At 43.9% G+C, this 17,917-nt stretch overlaps 1 protein-coding gene across 1 annotated transcript in view; it reads left to right on the top strand.

Moving 5' to 3' along the window:
• Nucleotides 1–5,402: 5,402 nt before the first annotated feature.
• LOC148650716 (rho GTPase-activating protein 7) overlaps nt 5,403–17,917 on the top strand; it is a 96,960-nt gene continuing 84,445 nt past the window's right edge. Inside the window, exon 1 of the mRNA XM_088604812.1 lies at nt 5,403–5,576. The gene's annotated coding sequence lies outside the window, so the exon portion shown is untranslated. The remainder of the gene's footprint in view (nt 5,577–17,917) is intronic.

Below are 17,917 nucleotides of genomic sequence, written 5' to 3'. Positions count from 1 at the left end.
TAGATATGCTTTTCACCATAAATAGAAAATCACCTTCAGGATAAACCCATGACAGGAATATCATACTAGTGTGTTAAAACTGACCATCAAGTATCACAGAACCCTGTAAAAATCTGAGAATCGTTTTCAGTTTCATGATAAATTTAAAAATGAATTGATATGTCCTGTACCAGGATACCTTTCATCGCCATAAAGCTACATCAGGAACCACACAAGTGGTACTGGGTACGGTCAGCTCTACACCTGGGGGACTCCTGGGTGCAGTTCACCTCTACACTGGGGGACTCCTGGGTACAGTTCACATCTACACCTGGGGGACTTCTGGGTACAGTTCAGCTCTACACTGGGGGACTCCTGGGTACAGTTCACCTCTACACTGGGGGACTCCTGGGTACAGTTCACTTCTACACCTGGGAGACTCTTGGGTACAGTTCACCTCTACACTGGGGGACTCCTGTGTACAGTTCACCTCTACACCTGGGAGACTCTTGGGTACAGTTCAGCTCTACACTGGGGGACTCCTGGGTACAGTTCACCTCTACACTGGGGGACTCTTGGGTACAGTTCACCTCTACACTGGGGGACTCCTGGGTACAGTTCACCTCTACACTGGGGGACTCCTGGGTACAGTTCACCTCTACACCTGGGGGACTCCTGGGTACAGTTCACCTCTACACTGGGGGACTCCTGGGTACAGTTCACCTCTACACTGGGGGACTCTTGGGTACAGTTCACCTCTACACTGGGGGACTCCTGGGTACAGTTCACCTCTACACTGGGGGACTCCTGGGTACAGTTCACCTCTACACTGGGGGACTCCTGGGTACAGTTCACCTCTACACTGGGGGACTCCTGGGTACAGTTCACCTCTACACTGGGGGACTCCTGGGTACAGTTCACCTCTACACTGGGGGACTCCTGGGTACAGTTCACATCTACACTGGGGGACTCCTGGGTACAGTTCACCTCTACACGGGGGGACTCCTGGGTACAGTTCACCTCTACACTGGGGGACTCCTGGGTACAGTTCACATCTACACTGGGGGACTCCTGGGTACAGTTCACCTCTACACTGGGGGACTCCTGGGTACAGTTCACCTCTACACTGGGAGACTCCTGGGTACAGTTCACCTCTACACTAGGGGACTCCTGGGTACAGTTCACCTCTACACTAGGGGACTCCTGGGTACAGTTCACCTCTACACTGGGGGACTCCTGGGTACAGTTCACCTCTACACTGGGGGACTCCTGGGTACAGTTCACCTCTACACTGGGGGACTCCTGGGTACAGTTCACCTCTACACTGGGGGACTCCTGGGTACAGTTCACCTCTACACCTGGGGGACTCCTGGGTACAGTTCACCTCTACACCTGGGGGACTCCTGGGTACAGTTCACCTCTACACTGGGGGACTCCTGGGTACAGTTCACATCTACACTGGGGGACTCCTGGGTACAGTTCACCTCTACACCTGGGGGACTCCTGGGTACAGTTCACCTCTACACTGGGGGACTCCTGGGTACAGTTCACCTCTACACTGGGGGACTCCTGGGTACAGTTCACCTCTACACTGGGGGACTCCTGGGTACAGTTCACATCTACACTGGGGGACTCCTGGGTACAGTTCACCTCTACACTGGGGGACTCCTGGGTACAGTTCACCTCTACACTGGGGGACTCCTGGGTACAGTTCACCTCTACACTGGGGGACTCCTGGGTACAGTTCACCTCTACACTGGGGGACTCCTGGGTACAGTTCACCTCTACACTGGGGGACTCCTGGGTACAGTTCACCTCTACACTGGGGGACTCCTGGGTACAGTTCACATCTACACTGGGGGACTCCTGGGTACAGTTCACCTCTACACTGGGGGACTCCTGGGTACAGTTCACCTCTACACTGGGAGACTCTTGGGTACAGTTCACCTCTACACTGGGGGACTCCTGGGTACAGTTCACCTCTACACTGGGGGACTCCTGGGTACAGTTCACCTCTACACTGGGGGACTCCTGGGTACAGTTCACCTCTACACTGGGGGACTCCTGGGTACAGTTCACCTCTACACTGGGGGACTCCTGGGTACAGTTCACCTCTACACCTGGGGGACTCCTGGGTACAGTTCACCTCTACACCTGGGGGACTCCTGGGTACAGTTCACCTCTACACTGGGGGACTCCTGGGTACAGTTCAGCTCTACACCTGGGGGACTCCTGGGTACAGTTCACCTCTACACTGGGGGACTCCTGGGTACAGTTCAGCTCTACACCTGGGAGACTCTTGGGTACAGTTCACCTCTACACTGGGGGACTTCTGGGTACAGTTCACCTCTACACCTGGGAGACTCTTGGGTACAGTTCCCCTGTATACCTGGAAACCCTAGGATACAGTTCACATCTACACTTGGGAGACTCCCTGATGTAACTCATATTGAATCTACAGTATAAACTAGACAACAAAGTGGGTAATTGATTACAGAAATAGGCATTTTGCTTGTTTTCTTGAGACTCTCTAAGAAATGTGACTTTCTCAACTTACAATTGTAGGCAATACTGTATTACCCAAGGAATCGATAATGTGGAACAGGGTCAAATAATAAGCAAATCAATAATGGACTGACTGTGGTGGCATAAGCCTGAAATCTTACATTAGCATTGACAATACACTTATCGCACTATGTATTTCCACACTTGACTTTAATGATAAAACAGACAAGGCTTTTCTCCAGCTCCTCAAAAGTATTTAGTTTTTTTTAGCTGTTCAGCCGCAGCCTTTGTCAACTGTCATGATCAGAAACACGTCAGTGAGCATTTTGTAGCTGAGAGGTACAAGCCAACAAAAGTTTCCTTTCTCCTGGCAACAACTTTCTGGCTTAACTATCTCAATACCGTTAGAAATAAAAATCACACCCAGATTCAGCACAATACTTACAATAGAATACACTGACACAACCATACACATTCTGTATATCCATGAAATTAACATTGAAAAAAATTATCCTATCAAAAACTTCAATCATGTGAAAATGTACAGTAATACACCATTCACCAGAGATTGTTTTATTTTATTATTCACTCTCGGGTTATAGAAATAAGGAAAAGGCAGTGTTGATGGTATTGCTTTCCACTAAGGTCATGCAACTGCCTCACCAATAAACTCTGTTCACGAACCTGTAATGAAGTGTTGGTCAGGACTCTATGGAGGGTTTAGGACCGTGTTTTTACGTTAAGGATGTTGCTTTGTTTGAAATGGGTCTGCAGTATTTAGGATGTACAGAGGATGGTTCCTGCAGGTAGTATCATGTTCTGTTCTTTGGAAAAAGCATAATCTTGTTTGCAATTTGGATTTCCTTTTACATTTTTCGGACACTACTGTGTGCCGTGTTCTTGTGAAAAAGATCTTAGCTCAAGATTGAGAATTTTTTTATAATGTAACCTGTGAGCCGTTTTACAGCACATTCATTTTCCTCCGTTTACCACAGAGTCCTTTCCTGACTCACAGAGCAGGTACTTATACAACAACAGCAGACCACATGAAAAACCCACTTAAAGGAAAGAAACCTCTGGGGATCCCATGATCCTCCAAGCAAGGTGTTTGAGGTAGATTAATTATAATAGATTGTGAGTACAGTAGTTTCTGTAAAGTCCAGGGCTGATGTTCTTCCCTGCTGGGTCTGTTCTCATGGTGTCCCAAGTGAAGTACCTGATGTTTCCTGGGTCTGCCATTGCAGGCCTGGACTTTCAGGTTCTGATGTCACAGCCCTCTGGGACATGCACACTCAGGGCACAGCGCTTTTCTGCCTTTACCGCTGGGAGTCAATAATAGTTACGGGGGCCCAGAAATCCACTGTGGAAGTTCACTTAATAGCAAAAACCTTTGGGTAACCTAGTTGTTTGTTCACACCGGTCTGACCACAAACCAGACTGCCCATTTTCTGAGACGTTTATAATCCTCCTCAATCACCTGCAGTGGAATGGTCAACAGCATTTCCTCACATAGAAAATCCCATTCTCTGTGTCTCCTAGTCGTTGTCTCTTTGCAACTGCTCATTCGTTCCCCTTCACTTTTCGCAGTTTCACGAGGAATGGCGACACCCTATACAAAAATGCTTTAAGCAAGGGTCATCAGAAACGTTTGGATTGACCTGCTTGGTTGATTGTCAGCACCCAGCCGCAGGACGAAGATGTCAGGACCTCCTGCAGAGCGAGCAGTGAACCCAGGGGAGGGAGGCAGAAAGACGAGTGGAATGAAGCAAGAGTATTTCCAGCTTTTTGTGAAATTATGTCATGCAGGAACTTGGCTGTCTTAATCCCTCCTGTTTTATTTCAGTACAGTGTTCGGCCTGAATTCCCTTCATTAGACTACTTTCCTCAGAAGCTCTAGGGAGCTTTCCCCCTGTCTGTCTACCTGGAGAAAACAGTACGAATTAGTCCCCAAGCAGAGTCAGTGGGCAACAGAACTAAAAAATAGTCAATTTACTTTCCTTTCTGATTCCAGACACTTGTGTTTGTTTGTTTTTTTACCCCGGAGTGCATCGACCAAGGCAACATGTCACCTGTTTCTTTCACTCCAGTGAAACTAGAATCTTTGCCATTAGCTGCCAAATCGATAGAGCATAATGATTTTCAAACACGTCAAGGCATTTTTGTGTCTTTCAGACAAAGGCTAAGGAAGGTACACAAATTTACACAGAGTACAAAACAAATTGCATTTTTCTGTTTCGTATGTTTGTGTAAATTTTCATTTTCAATCACACAGTAAGGAAGTGTAGCTTTGCTACTGTACATACTTACTAATGTCTCACTGACTGCCTAAGCCACTGTCAATGCTTTTTGGATCCAGGAAGGAAGGATCTGAGCTACAAACGTAGCAAATTCAGACAAGGGCCACATTCGATACATCTGGAAAATCATTTCTTCTTTTTTCCCCCCACAATAGTGGCAGCTATTACCTGTACCCATAATCAATGTTTTGGGGTAATGTTTTTAAGTTCCAAGACGCATTATTTCCAGTATTTACAGTACCTGCAGGGTGGAGGACTAACTCTGGTGTGCCAGTAGGTGGTGCTGTGTATAACTAGTGGTGATAGTCACAGGCAACAAAATGGAAATTTGACCATAGAGGTGGAACCACCAGGTGTGATGGCGTTATTCTCTGATAACCGGTGGGAACAACGTTTGCCAACTATCTGCTGTAGACTGTATGTGCTTGTTATTATGGCAAGTACAGCAGACACTGCAATTGTATTCCGTTTATTCATGCCACATTAAAAATGTTAAATAAATGTGGGTGACTGGAGGAACTTGTTACTTTGAGGATGTTTATTACTTCATTGTTCTTTGGTGTGTGTGTGCGCGCGCGCGCATTGATCTAAAAGATATTGATGAGCGAGAGAAAGTTCTAGTAAAAGACGCCAACGACAGCCCCGTCTCTTGTTGTTGTTAATGTAGTTATGTACTGTAAGTGAATAAACATAACAAATAGGCGACCAGGACGTTTTCTTAACCTGTCGACGAAAGGACGCACCAGCCTCGCTGTAGGAAAGAAAGAAAACGGACAACGGATTGTCGAGAGAAACGTGAGTCTTTGAGTGGGCTAGCTGACCTCACACTTATTCGAAAGTTTATGTGAACGGTGACTATTTATTAAAATAAAATGTCGGGTTGCATTGGAAATAATGACCGGGTCTGATGGTTCAACGAGGATTGGACCACGTACATTGAAAGAGTGGGACATTATCGTGAGGCTAAAGGCATACCGGCAGGGGGGGGGAGTTGTCCTGCTATTTAGTGTCATTGGAGCCAGAACCTCATGCTTCTCACGTAGTTTGGTAACGCCGGCTAAACCCTCGGAATAGACATTTAAAGAAATTGCGGATGCACTGCAGAATCATTTGAGCCCAGGACCATTGATCACAGCGGAGAGATGTTGATTTCATAAGCGAAACTAGGCGGTGAAAGCACACAGAAACGGCTGCTCACGAAGCGAAATTCAGCACCGGAGCGCGATTTAAATATTGCAGTCTCGTTGGGAACGGCTGCTGAAGATGCATCCCAATCGCGACAGAAAGCAGCTGGGGGCCGTTGTCTGAATGCGTTTTTAAAAAAAAAAATAAAAAAAAAAAGACTGAGAAAAGGCAGCCCCGTTTGCGCTGCGGCCAATCCTCACACGACCACGGTGGTTGGTTAGTTTAAAGGAAAAGACTGTCGAAACTGCCACAAACTTGAGAAGTTGAGAAAACGTGTTGAGCAGAGAAAAGGCGATCAGAACGAACGGTGAGAAAACGGAAAAAGCACTAAAGTACATGAAGTGACTGAAATTGAGCAAGACTCCCCGGCAAGTGATGTTAACTCAATTGGGGATGATCTGGGGTCCCTGGAACTGTATGGTGTTAGGGAGGGTGACGGGAAAATCGTTTGCATTATACCAGAAGTGGCTGATGTAAAACTCAAAATGAAGCTGGACACAGGGTCAGCCCTTTCTGTGATTTCTAAGACAGATTGCAAAAGACTGTTTGCCTAGCTGCCATTGGAACAAGAGTCCAGTGATGCTCAACACTTACACTGGTGACACCATCGACTCTTGGAAAAATTAAAATAAGGGGGTCGGGGGGGCTGTATTGTATTGTGTATTGTTAGATGGTGAGTGGTTGAGGAAAGTTCCACTCGATGGGAGCTCCATCAAGGGACTAAATATAGGCTCCTACAGTAGCAACCCCACTGAATAGAGACTTTCTCAGTTGTTGGCCGATGCAAAAGGTATGTTTAATGAAGGCATTGGCACCTTGAAGGGTATTAAGTTAAAAACTGATGTTGGAAATGGCTCGCCCCACATTTGACATGGCACGTCCTGTACTTTATGGGATTCATCCAAAGGTTACATACTTGTTTCATGATCATTTGTTTGTATTTTAAGTTTATTGAACACCCGTCTCAAGAAGTGGAAAAGACTTGTTCTAATATTTTCATGTTAATATCTAGGGTACCAATTATTATGTCTAGGGTTGCATTTTTTCTTTGCTTTTCTGCCTGTCCAGCTTTGCCTACACGCATGTGTAGGCTGTAATCCAGAAACAATTTCCTCAAAGCAAAGTCCATGCCTGAGCTGTTTTACAGCATGCGATCTGCTCGAAGCACTTCTTCCATGATGATAAAATGGCGATATAATTTAATGGTATATTACTGGTACACATCAGTGTTATTTTTCAACCACCTCAGGAAACAGTTTACGTAACTTAAGAAAGTTAAAAAAATAAATAAAAGTAATAATTCAAGATTTGATGTTCTACAGGGTCATTTACCCAAACGATGGGTGATTTGTTTATGTTAATGGTTAAGATCACACTCTCTTTATTTCACACTCTAGGAAACAAGCAGATTGTACTGCTTTATCCAAGTGATATTTTTTTACTGCATATCCAATGAAATGCACTTGTTTTAAAATGCCAACCATTTTCATTGCAGTGCTTTATACCGAGGTAATCACTGTGTGGCTCTGCTATTTACTTCTGTTTCAATAATACCACTTTAACACTTGAACTAGATCTGTAAAGTGTTATTATCGCTATACCTAGTGGCATCTCTGAACATTCTGGTGCACAAACAGAAGCCTCTGAAGAAAAGCAATTGATCTTAAACAAAAACATAGGCAGGGGAGTGAATCTCTTTGTGGTGCGGAGAAAGATCCTGTCAAGTCTGGAGAAAGTAGAGCTAGGAAGGACTTGTGGAAACACCTCTCTAAACACTGTTTTTATAAGAAAGGTTACAAGTCTGATTTGCCTGTTTTTAACGGTTAAGTTTATCTTTCAAAGTACATTTGACTATCCCATGTTGACTAGAACCTTATTTCTATATAGGTGATTTCAGTCATAAACCCCTAAGGAACTCCTAATCACTAATGCAAATGTATGTAGTGTATATAATAGGAAATCCATCAAAATTATTTCTATGGCATTCTCCAGAACCCTCTTCTTACAATGCCAGCGTGGGTTAAAGGGGAGCTGCAGTCCAATTTCTCAGCCCGGTTTTTCAATCTCAGTAATAAAACAAATTCATTGATGTTACAGAACAAATGTCCAAATGTGGAATTAAGCATGAAATTGTGAACTTTGTGAAAGTACTGTAAGTCACCATGTTATCACAAACTCGCATTTGAGTTCCCACGAATAGCGACATGATTTGGCCCTTCCTGCTCACTAGTCTCCGTAATGACTAATGTACTGTGATGTACGAGCGTATAAAAAACAGGTTGTGTGGCAGACGTTTCACCGCAGAAATGTTCCAACACGATCTGCGTGTAGAGTTAACGAGTAAGTAGTATTTGTCAGCAAAACCAAGTTGAAATCGAGAGCAGTATTTCTATTGGATTCAAAGAGATCTATTCAAAAGGCTGCTTGTTTACAGCGTCACTGGGCCGGTGAGGGAGTTTTGTTGCCTTGTTCTGAATCGCAGAACATGGCGCTGCACATACCTGGATATTTAATCTGTTTTGTGGTGTAAATTGGAAGTGTACATTTTCCTTTTATTGCGGTTTGAAATGCGCTCGTCAAGCTGAATCTTTCTAAATCCGAAATAGGAAAATAGCGTTGCAGTTCATCTTTAAAGAGAGGGACTCTCTGAAAACATTGTCTATTCTAATGAATGCCCAGGTGTCCTGTATCCTGGGGAATGTGCTGTCTTATCTCAGTGTATTCAGGAGCTCCCAGGGCATACGACTGTCAGCCAAGCACTATTAGGGATGGGTGGAAGAAAATCCACACCACCCTTGTTTCTCTGTGAGAAGCTGCTGTCACAAAGGTCTCCATCTGTACAGCTGTTCTGCTGCTGTCTTGCTCTCTTCCTATCTGGTCTGCATGGTCTTATTAAGGATCTGGGCTGACAAGTGCTATAATTCCAAATTAGTGCAAATACAAAAGTGAATCAGAATGGCTTATTCTAAATTCAGATAAAGAATCAAGGAACCAGAAATTAAATCTGTCCAGAGTTACTGCTGAATTTCTGTCATCAATCAAAACCCTCCTGTCCTTTTTTCTTGGCTGTAAAACCAGTGGAAGACGAGAGGAGAGCTACAGTAGATGGTGGTGAACAAGGTCAGTGAGGTGATGGATGGCAGAGATGCAGGGCTGTTGTGCACTAAAGAAAACTAATTACCAAGTACTTTTCAGATGGATAAGAGCTGTTAACTTAATTTATGTACACAGGCTTCCTATAAAATTGCATTTCAATACTGACCTGTTTCTCACTGAAAAAATGTATTAACTGCACCTCATTACAGAAAAAAAGCACTGTTTAGGGGTGAATGAAACTTTATGACATTGACATGAATTTATGGGCTGACTAATGCCCACTAAGCTAATTATGCATGACCACACAAATAGCAACTAATTGCATATTTAAATAGGGTGTTTTTACACATTATAAAACCATCATGCAGTAAAGTTCAGTGCTTAAGTTAGGCACTAATTTGAGTTTAAACCAATGGACTGCAAATTATTATATACAAACTATGAAGCTTTTCAACTGGAAAATCTCCAAAAATTAACACTGCATGCTCCTTTTTAAATGAGCTGACATGTCTCTCTGTTTAGCAGCATCCTGCATTTCTGTGGGATTCGGTAACAAACAGAGAGAGGAACAATCGTGTGTGCCTAGTGGTCTAAATAAGAAAGACGGCTTTATTCCCCTCTCCATGAGTCACACAGACAGGGAGAGAGAAGCCTGGAGTCAGAGCCATTTATACGCCGCCCCTGGAGCAGTTCTCTATGCTATCTCTATATGTGCTCGTTGTAACAATAACCACTAAGTCAAAGATGGCTGATAAAGACCAATGCTTTAATGTTCAAAGTTCAAATTAGACATCAGGGACTTGAGACAAAAGAAAGAATTTTGTGATTTTAATGAATCGGGATTAATGATCTGTCTATAGTTCCTCTTACCATACTATTTGTCAGGGATGGCATGTTCCTCTCCTTAAGGCCAGTAGTCCTGCAGGATTTAGGGATTTATTAACTAGTGACAGGTTAGGACCTAAATAAAATCAGGTGACTTGATTTCCTAACTAAATTAGTTGTTAAATTAAGTTAAAAAGATCAAAGGTGTAATTGAAACCAGCAGGTCCTGCAGCCCTCGGGGATTGGAGTTGGATACCATCAACCATGTTTTCAGGCGACTGGGAGAACTGGTCCCCTGTGCCTGCACCTTGCCATTTCCTTTCCTCTCCCTAGAACCTCCGGAGCGCAGCGGAACCATGGTTCATGTTGAAGCCAGGTGACATTTGGCCTCTTACCCCTTGATTTGAGGGTCAATGCTCTTGTCCGTTGCTTCTTAAATTGTTCCCCTCTGTTCCCCAAGTCAGTTACTCCTGCAACCCTCTCTCGCTCAAGGTGTCCTCCCACTTTCCAGAGAGATGCAGGCTAGGTTAGGTGGTGTCTCTAAGCTGTCCCTGTGTTTGTCCACCCTGCAGTGATCAGCGGATTGTCTCCTGTGCTTCTGGGCTGCTATGAACCTTTCTGGGAATTAGCATATTTTGATAATGGAGGACAGATAGAACATGAGACAGTGTTTGATTGTTTGATGTAAGGGAATTGACAAGTAACGTAGCAGAAGTTAAATTTTTCAAGTGTCCATCCAGTAGATTGAAGTATTTGGCTGAGTATTTGCTATTTATGATTGTTTTTGTTTCAGTTTGAGGCTTCTTCTTTAAGGGTCTGCTGCTGGAGGAAATCACATGACCAGTTCATCACACTCTGATGAGGTTTGAACCCAGAGAACCTGATGGAAAGAGTGACATTTGAAATCAGCTGCACTGTTTTAAGAAAGCACACCACTGAAAACTTGAAAGATGACAAATTGGAGGCTTGGTTTATTAGCCAGTTTAGTTCTCTGGTTTTTCAGTTTCTTTGGTTTTGATGCCTTCAACAGTTTTTTTTTTTGTGGGCCAACAGGATCTGCTGTACCTGGGCAGCATCAGACACATCATGACCCAGCAAATCAAAGGTGCTTGTTAAAATTGATTTTCCCCCATGTCTGCCTTCTCATCTATTGCTTAATCCAAACATTGTTTTGAAAAAACATAGCGTTGGTGTCAGTCTCACCTCTGCACAGTGTAAATAAATCAAGCACATGTCCTCTGACTCTTCTTCTTACAAACCGTTCCTGGAAGAAACATACAGGTTCTGAGCTTCTCAAAGATAATCATCAAGCAATCCTTGTGTTGGATTAAGAGAACAAATTATTTTAATCTAATAATTATTTAAGATTAATTTATCTAAGCAATATTAGTATCCCAATGTGGAATTCATGTTTTTCTTTTTATTAATACAGCACACTAACACTAGTGCGTTAATTGAATTCAGATAAATGTCACTTGCCTCTCACTAGGTTGTAACATTTTATTTTCTTTCCTGTGAGCCATGTAGTGTCGACAGGCAGGCGGGGACTGCGACACATTTAGATTGAGTCAGAATATTAGAAGAGATTATGCGTGAAAGATATTCGTATCGGGGGAGAAACGTTTGTGTCTGCTGTAGCTACCTGCAGAGGCTTTGATAATACATGATGCATCGCAGGAGTGGAAAGAACAGGCATCCGTCAGCATCCAAGGCTGACAGGCGCACGGGAGCGCAGAAGAGCAGAGCTGGAGGAGAGATGAAAGCTCGACGCAGCCGGCGCTGCTCGAAGGTCCACATACTGAACTAATGAGCAGTCAGGCCTCACACCTGGTCCGCCCTGCAGCGCACAATTACCTGACTGGTTGTGGCGACTGCACTTTTGTGGCTCCTGATAATTATGCAGTGTGCACAAAAAAGATAATTACGAAAAGTATCATTTGAGTCCAAATTATAGCGATATAAATGGAGGGCTGTCATATTCTTTTTATTTATTTGGCCTTTCGGGTGATGTCTAATGAGAACTAGTGTGTTTTATGCAGATTTGTATTTGTTTCAATACAAAAAGACTATAGTTGATTTTTTTTTTTACCTACAATGAGACATTTTAATATAATTTGTGCTTTTAGAGGGCTTTTAGACTGAAATAAAAGATTGATTAAGGGTAGGGAAAAAATATCAATAACAGCATTATATTTTTAGGTATATTATGGAGAATGTTTTCAGTGTTTTATAATTTTTCTTTTTGTTCTTCAAAATTAACTTTACTGGCTTATTTTGCAATTTGTCCTAAATAGCAAAGTTATTCGTTTGTTATACCATTGTTACAGTAAAGCTCTTCTCACCCTTTCTTCATGGACATTTCTGTACCTACATGCAGATAACCTGCCTACCTGGGGCTGTCCCAGACATGAAGCCACCCATGTCTACCTCCCAGCTGTCCAAGGCTTTAGGAATGTCCAGGGTTTCCCAAGCTGGTAAGCTTTTCCCCCAGGATTGAGACCCTTGCCGTTCAATTTGTCCCTGGTTAATGTAAATGTCCTGAGTAGATTAGGTAAGGCAGAACAGCTCTGGAAATTTAATTTTCATTTCATGACAATGTCAAAACGCTTTGTGTACAGTTTAATCTGGAGGAGAGCCAACCTGTTCAGGGTGCTCACTTGCAAAGAGCTCCCTCGGCTGGAAGCTCTTAGTTTGTACAGCCTACAGTACATGACCGTGAAACATCCATCCATTTTCAGAATCCATTTTACTCTTAGAGGTCTGTGGTGAGCTGAACAGAGCACAGATCACCACAGGGCACACGGTGAGGAAGTAAGAGGTGGCTTTGTGGGAGAAATTCCACACAAAGCACGGGAGCTGACAGGATAGGCCCTGCATGCAGATCACCATGCCTCTGGGCTACCAAAGAGGTTTATACTGTATGACCAGCTGGGAGAAAGAGGGTTGCAGACCGCTTGTAGAATCCAGGATGTAAGCAGTGGGTGAATGAGAGCTGTACTGAAGGGAAGTTTTCACTAGTAATAAGTAATGGATGAAGCTGGCCTACCTTAGGGTTACTTGAGGAAACAGGTGCTGAGAGATGGCCCTTGGGTAGACGGTCAGGCTCAGTGGGGTAGAAGTGTGTGCTGTGCAGGTACAGGGTGGGCCAGGTGGCACAGGGCAGATGGGAGGTGCTTTTGATTAAAGAACAGTGGCCTTGGAAGAGTTCGTGATGAGGTTGGGAAAGGAGGGAAACTAGAGGCAGTTTATGTAGATTTGGTGCTCCGTGAAGAGAGATGTGTCGCGGTATATATTGAAGTGAAGATTGAAATGGAGTTTAATGATCCAGTGTCTCCAAGTTATTGATTTCCGTGGATGTTGCAAGGGGGTGACGTGGCATTATAGAGTTAAATTCTCCAGTGGCTGCTGATGACAAAAGATCGTTCAAGAGTTAAGCCGATGAGTATAAGAAGCCAGGTGTAACCAAGTGAATAGGAAAGCAACAGTGTTGTTTTTTAGAGGAGCCAAGTATAAAAAGCAACTGCATGAGGGAAGATTGACCGTGCAGTCATCCCTGAAATGGGACCAATGTGTTAGATCTAGGATCAGAGGAGGGATCTGAAAAGCATTTTGTCCTTGCCTAGAGCAGAACATGAAGAACAAGTGAGATGCTGGCAGTGCCAAACATCTGCTGCTTACTGTGCCAGTATTGTCACATGTCAAGGGTGGCAATATAGAGATGCCACTTAACTTGCACAGTAGGCGCTGGCATAGCAAGCAGGGAACTGGAGAAATCCTTTGGGGAAGCCATGCAAAGTCCTTACAGACAGACTTAAGATTCAAACCCTGGAGCTGAGAGCCCACAGCACCAGCCTGCCACCCACCACAGAACACTTGCTGTCTTCTTCAAGAACAGAAGAATCTCTCCTATTTTGCTTGTTTGGTTACTAGTGGTATAAGGATACCATCCAGCTGTTTCTCAGCTGGTCTCATAACTGTTCCCTCAGCTGCAGTGTAGCTTGTTAACATTTGCCATTTAATATCATAGTTTCTGATGTTTTGGGAAAGAATCTATGAAACCAATAATGGGTGTGAGACAGAAAAAGACTTAAAGGCATTGTAGAAAAATGGGCAATAAAGTTACATTTTCTTTAGGAAATGTGACCTACCGCATCCTAGAACATCTCTGACTGTCGGTCTTTATCAGAAAACCAAGTACCTGTTAAATTACTCAGCAGCTGTACTGTGCATGAAATAATTGTGATGGACGCGTCTTGATATAATTTTCCCAGGAGACAATATCAGTAGGCTCCAAATGAATGTGCCTGTGTGCCCAGAGAGGTAGGGAGGGAGAAAAAATTGTGCAGTTTTCATAGTAATCTCAATCAAGCAAGTCTAAGAAAATGTTTGACACAGAAGACTGAGAATATTTTTATTTATAAATGTAAATTGAGTGTTTATGTGCATTCCCTGTCTATCAGTAAAACATCTAATCTTGGCTTGGCTTTCAATGATGGCCGACAACCTCTTTCTTTCTGTTGTGTTTGTACACCAAATACCAAAAGGAACATAACCTTATTTATGTACGTGCATAATGCATTCTGCATTCTGATTAATTGGCCTCTGGGAAAATGGGCTCTGGTGTGAGTGTCTGTGTGTCTGCCCTGCGATGGACTGGTGTCCCATCCAGGGTGTACCCTGCCTTGTGCCTGTGTTTTGCTGGGACAGGCTCCTGCTCCCCTGCAACCCTAAACTGAATGAAGCAGTTAGAAAATGGATGGATAGATTTTTGGCATCAATTTGATTAATTGGCAACTGACCATGATACACTTGAGAGACTGGTGTAGAGTGATATGCCATGAGGTGATATACAGCAAGGGGCTGAGTGCCAACCTTGGTAGCAATCAAGAAAAGAAAACAGAGAATGGAACCAATATGCCTTACTCATGAAGAGAATGATGCCTTCATGGCATATGGTGTTATTTAACAGAAATTGTAAGGAGGCCAAATTAAAATCTCACTCTTCCACTCTCCTGTGCATAAATACTCGCTGGCTGCCCACAACCCTGTGCGTGAGAAGTTCACAGTCCACACTAGGTGGTGACAAAAATGGAATTAGAAGATAGCAGAGCTCATTTGGTATTCATACAATTAAATTCTGCATTAGCTTGTGTGTGACCTCTAGACAGAACCCAATATTTCCGTGAATTCGAAACCTCATGAATAACTTCCCAGGTTAATGTCATCTATAATACTGAGCCCTTCACTTCCGAAGCAGTGGTTTTTATAGATTTTAACCTACACTTGCTTTGTTGACAAGTATCTGCGCCAGCGCCCTGGGTTCCAATTTAATTTGTCCTCTATGAAAGTGATGTTTGGTTTGACACACAGGAGTCCTTTAGCTGGCAAAACATTCAATCTAAAACTGAATCGAATTTGCCTGAAATCAATCTGAAGAAGAAATGTGCTCGGAAAGAAGAACAGACCTTGATGGCTGCTAGGGTGTGTAATTTGTCGCTGAATTTATGGGCAGAGGCACATCTTTCAAGGAGAAATTAAAAAGTCAGCATTAGACCTGCTCTAATAAACCCAATCCAACATCGACCTGCCCCAGGCCACATACCGAGTCCTGGAACTCTGTGGCAGAGAGTGCCCAGAACTCTCAGGATGGGAAAGATGAACACGATGCTCCAGTCAGATATGTCACCATGTTCCCACCTTTTCCCCTTTTTTTTCAAAATGTCTCAAAATGTTGTCAGTAGCTTTATGAATTCAAGACCCCCACAGCCCTAGGGCCTTCCTGAGTGGCCCATCAAGTGCAGGTGCTCACATTCATGCGGGTGGCGCTCTGGAATCGCCCGTGCAGCACGGGATCATCCCTGGGTGAGCACCACCAAGGGGTAAGTTGGGATGAGTCGGCCCGGCTCTCAGCGGTGCAGTGACAGGTGGCTTCTCGTGCAATCAGCACTCAAGCCATGGGACCTGCGGCGTGTTAAATCGCGGGTGGCCGGAAGGTTGGGGCTGGGGGGCTGGGGGGCGGGGGGCCGAGGAGTCCTCCCGCAGTCTCTCATTCTCCTGTGTGCGGATGTGAGGTTGATGCTTTAATGATCTCGTAATGAGCAAGTGCATGCATTGGTGGGTAGATGCCACCCAGTAAGGAAAAGGTGATACCACTTCTTTCCATTTGAATTGACAAATCAAGTTGCAGGTGTTTTTATCGACTTTCTTATTATGGCTGCCGGACAAGTGCATTTCTAGGGGCAGCTCTGTGGAGCAGCAGGCAGGGCTCTGGATTATGGCTGGAAGGCTGTGGATTAAAATCCCGGGGGAGACCCTGCTATTGCAATCTTGAGCAAGATACTGTTCCTGAATAATACCCTGCTTTATCAATAGGTGTAGATGCATTCAAGTTACTTTGAATAAAAACACTGCTTGACTAAATTAATGAACTTAGAATTGTTTATTTCTGCATTTATTTGACCATATCTGTATGTTTTCTTCACTTCTGAATGGTAGTGAAGCTGGAAGTTAATTGATGTTAAGCTATAGGTAGGGAACATTTTCTTTCTGTGCAAACTCAGCTGTAATGTTATGGACATATCTTTACACGTACCCTACAACCTGAAGCCATAAGAATTATTACTATTATTCTTCCTCTTTCTAATACAGTAGAGCTTGCCAGCAACAAAATGACAAAAAAAAAGTGATTTCAAGTGGAGGAAGGCAACATCAAATCAAAGTCAGAAGGCTATATTTTCTGACATCTAATTACTGTTATCTGGATAAAGCATCTTCAGAACACTGATAAAATTTGATAGGGCCAGCATGGGGTCTTAAAATGCTGGGTTTGTTTTACCAGTAGGGGGTGCAGTGTGATTGAGAAAGTTAAGTTCGTAAATCTGAAACTTTTGCAGCACCCAGCTTCAGAGTGAATGAGGTCAGTGTTTGCAGCGGCTGTGATGAAGGCAGTTTGATATGCTTAATTATAACTCCAGGCTGCTAGACCACAGAGTAGTCCCAAGGGACATGTTCAGATTGTTTTCACACTGTTAATAACACCTTTTTTTTAATAGAAAAATCAACCTCATGCTGCTTGAAAGTGCTAATAAAAAGGCATATTTAAACTGAGGTTGCATGCTCATTTCTGGAAAGCTACATTGCCTTCTTTTTTATTCCAATTCATCCCAAAGGATCCCAACACAAACCAGAGGATACAAGTGGAAACTACATGAAAGCGCATTTTAAAACATTTAATATGAGAACAGGGGGTGCTTCTTTCCACAAAGGGGGAGTGTGGAACAGGCTATCCAGGTAGAAGCTGGTGCCCTGGCTGCTGTCATGAAACAGCTGAATCAGTTAGCAATCGGATCAGTTAGCTACTATGAAATGGGCTAGAAGACCGCATGGCCTCCTCTGATTTGCATCCGTTCCTTTGTTCTGATACATGGTAGAGGGCGCCCATCCCCTTGCAGACAAGGCCATTACAGTAATGAATCAAATGAATAAATATTCAAATCAGCGTTTCCAATACCGGCTGAAAGATCCCCTTCGTTCAGAGCAGAGATGGCTCAAATGATTTTCCCTGCTTGGGCGGGACGATGTACTGTATTAAATGTCCGAAGTTAACCTGGTAATTAGACCAATTAAACTTGTAAGCACTGGAATGAAAGTCGCGTTTGTTCAAGCCATTAGAGAAACAGATGACTGTTTTGCTGTAGCTGCAGGTGATGATGACATTCTCCTGAGTGTTTCAGCACATCGTTTCTCCTCATGCCGGTCTGCCTGCAGTTGGCGGGCATTTCCTGCTGGGTAAGAAAGCCTCCACACCCCCCACCCCACAGGAGCCACAGCTGCTGTTGCGACATGGGCATATTTTTAGTGCCTCCTTCGGAGGCCAAGGGCAAACAAGGCTTTTGAATGATCCCGTTGTGTCCAGTAAAAACGTGTGGCGCCTCACCCTGGGCGGAGAGATATCGGTGGGAATAGCGAGACCTGACATGCAGAAATGGAAAAGATAAAAGCAGCAGTGAAGACGCCTGCAGAGGCAGTGG

Source organism: Lepisosteus platostomus, chromosome 13 (genome assembly GCF_059453375.1).
Source record: "Lepisosteus platostomus isolate fLepPlt1 chromosome 13, fLepPlt1.hap1, whole genome shotgun sequence".
NCBI lineage: Eukaryota > Metazoa > Chordata > Actinopteri > Semionotiformes > Lepisosteidae > Lepisosteus > Lepisosteus platostomus.
The sequence above is the reverse complement of the archived record's forward strand: the minus strand, read 5'-3'. Positions and strand labels throughout refer to the sequence as shown.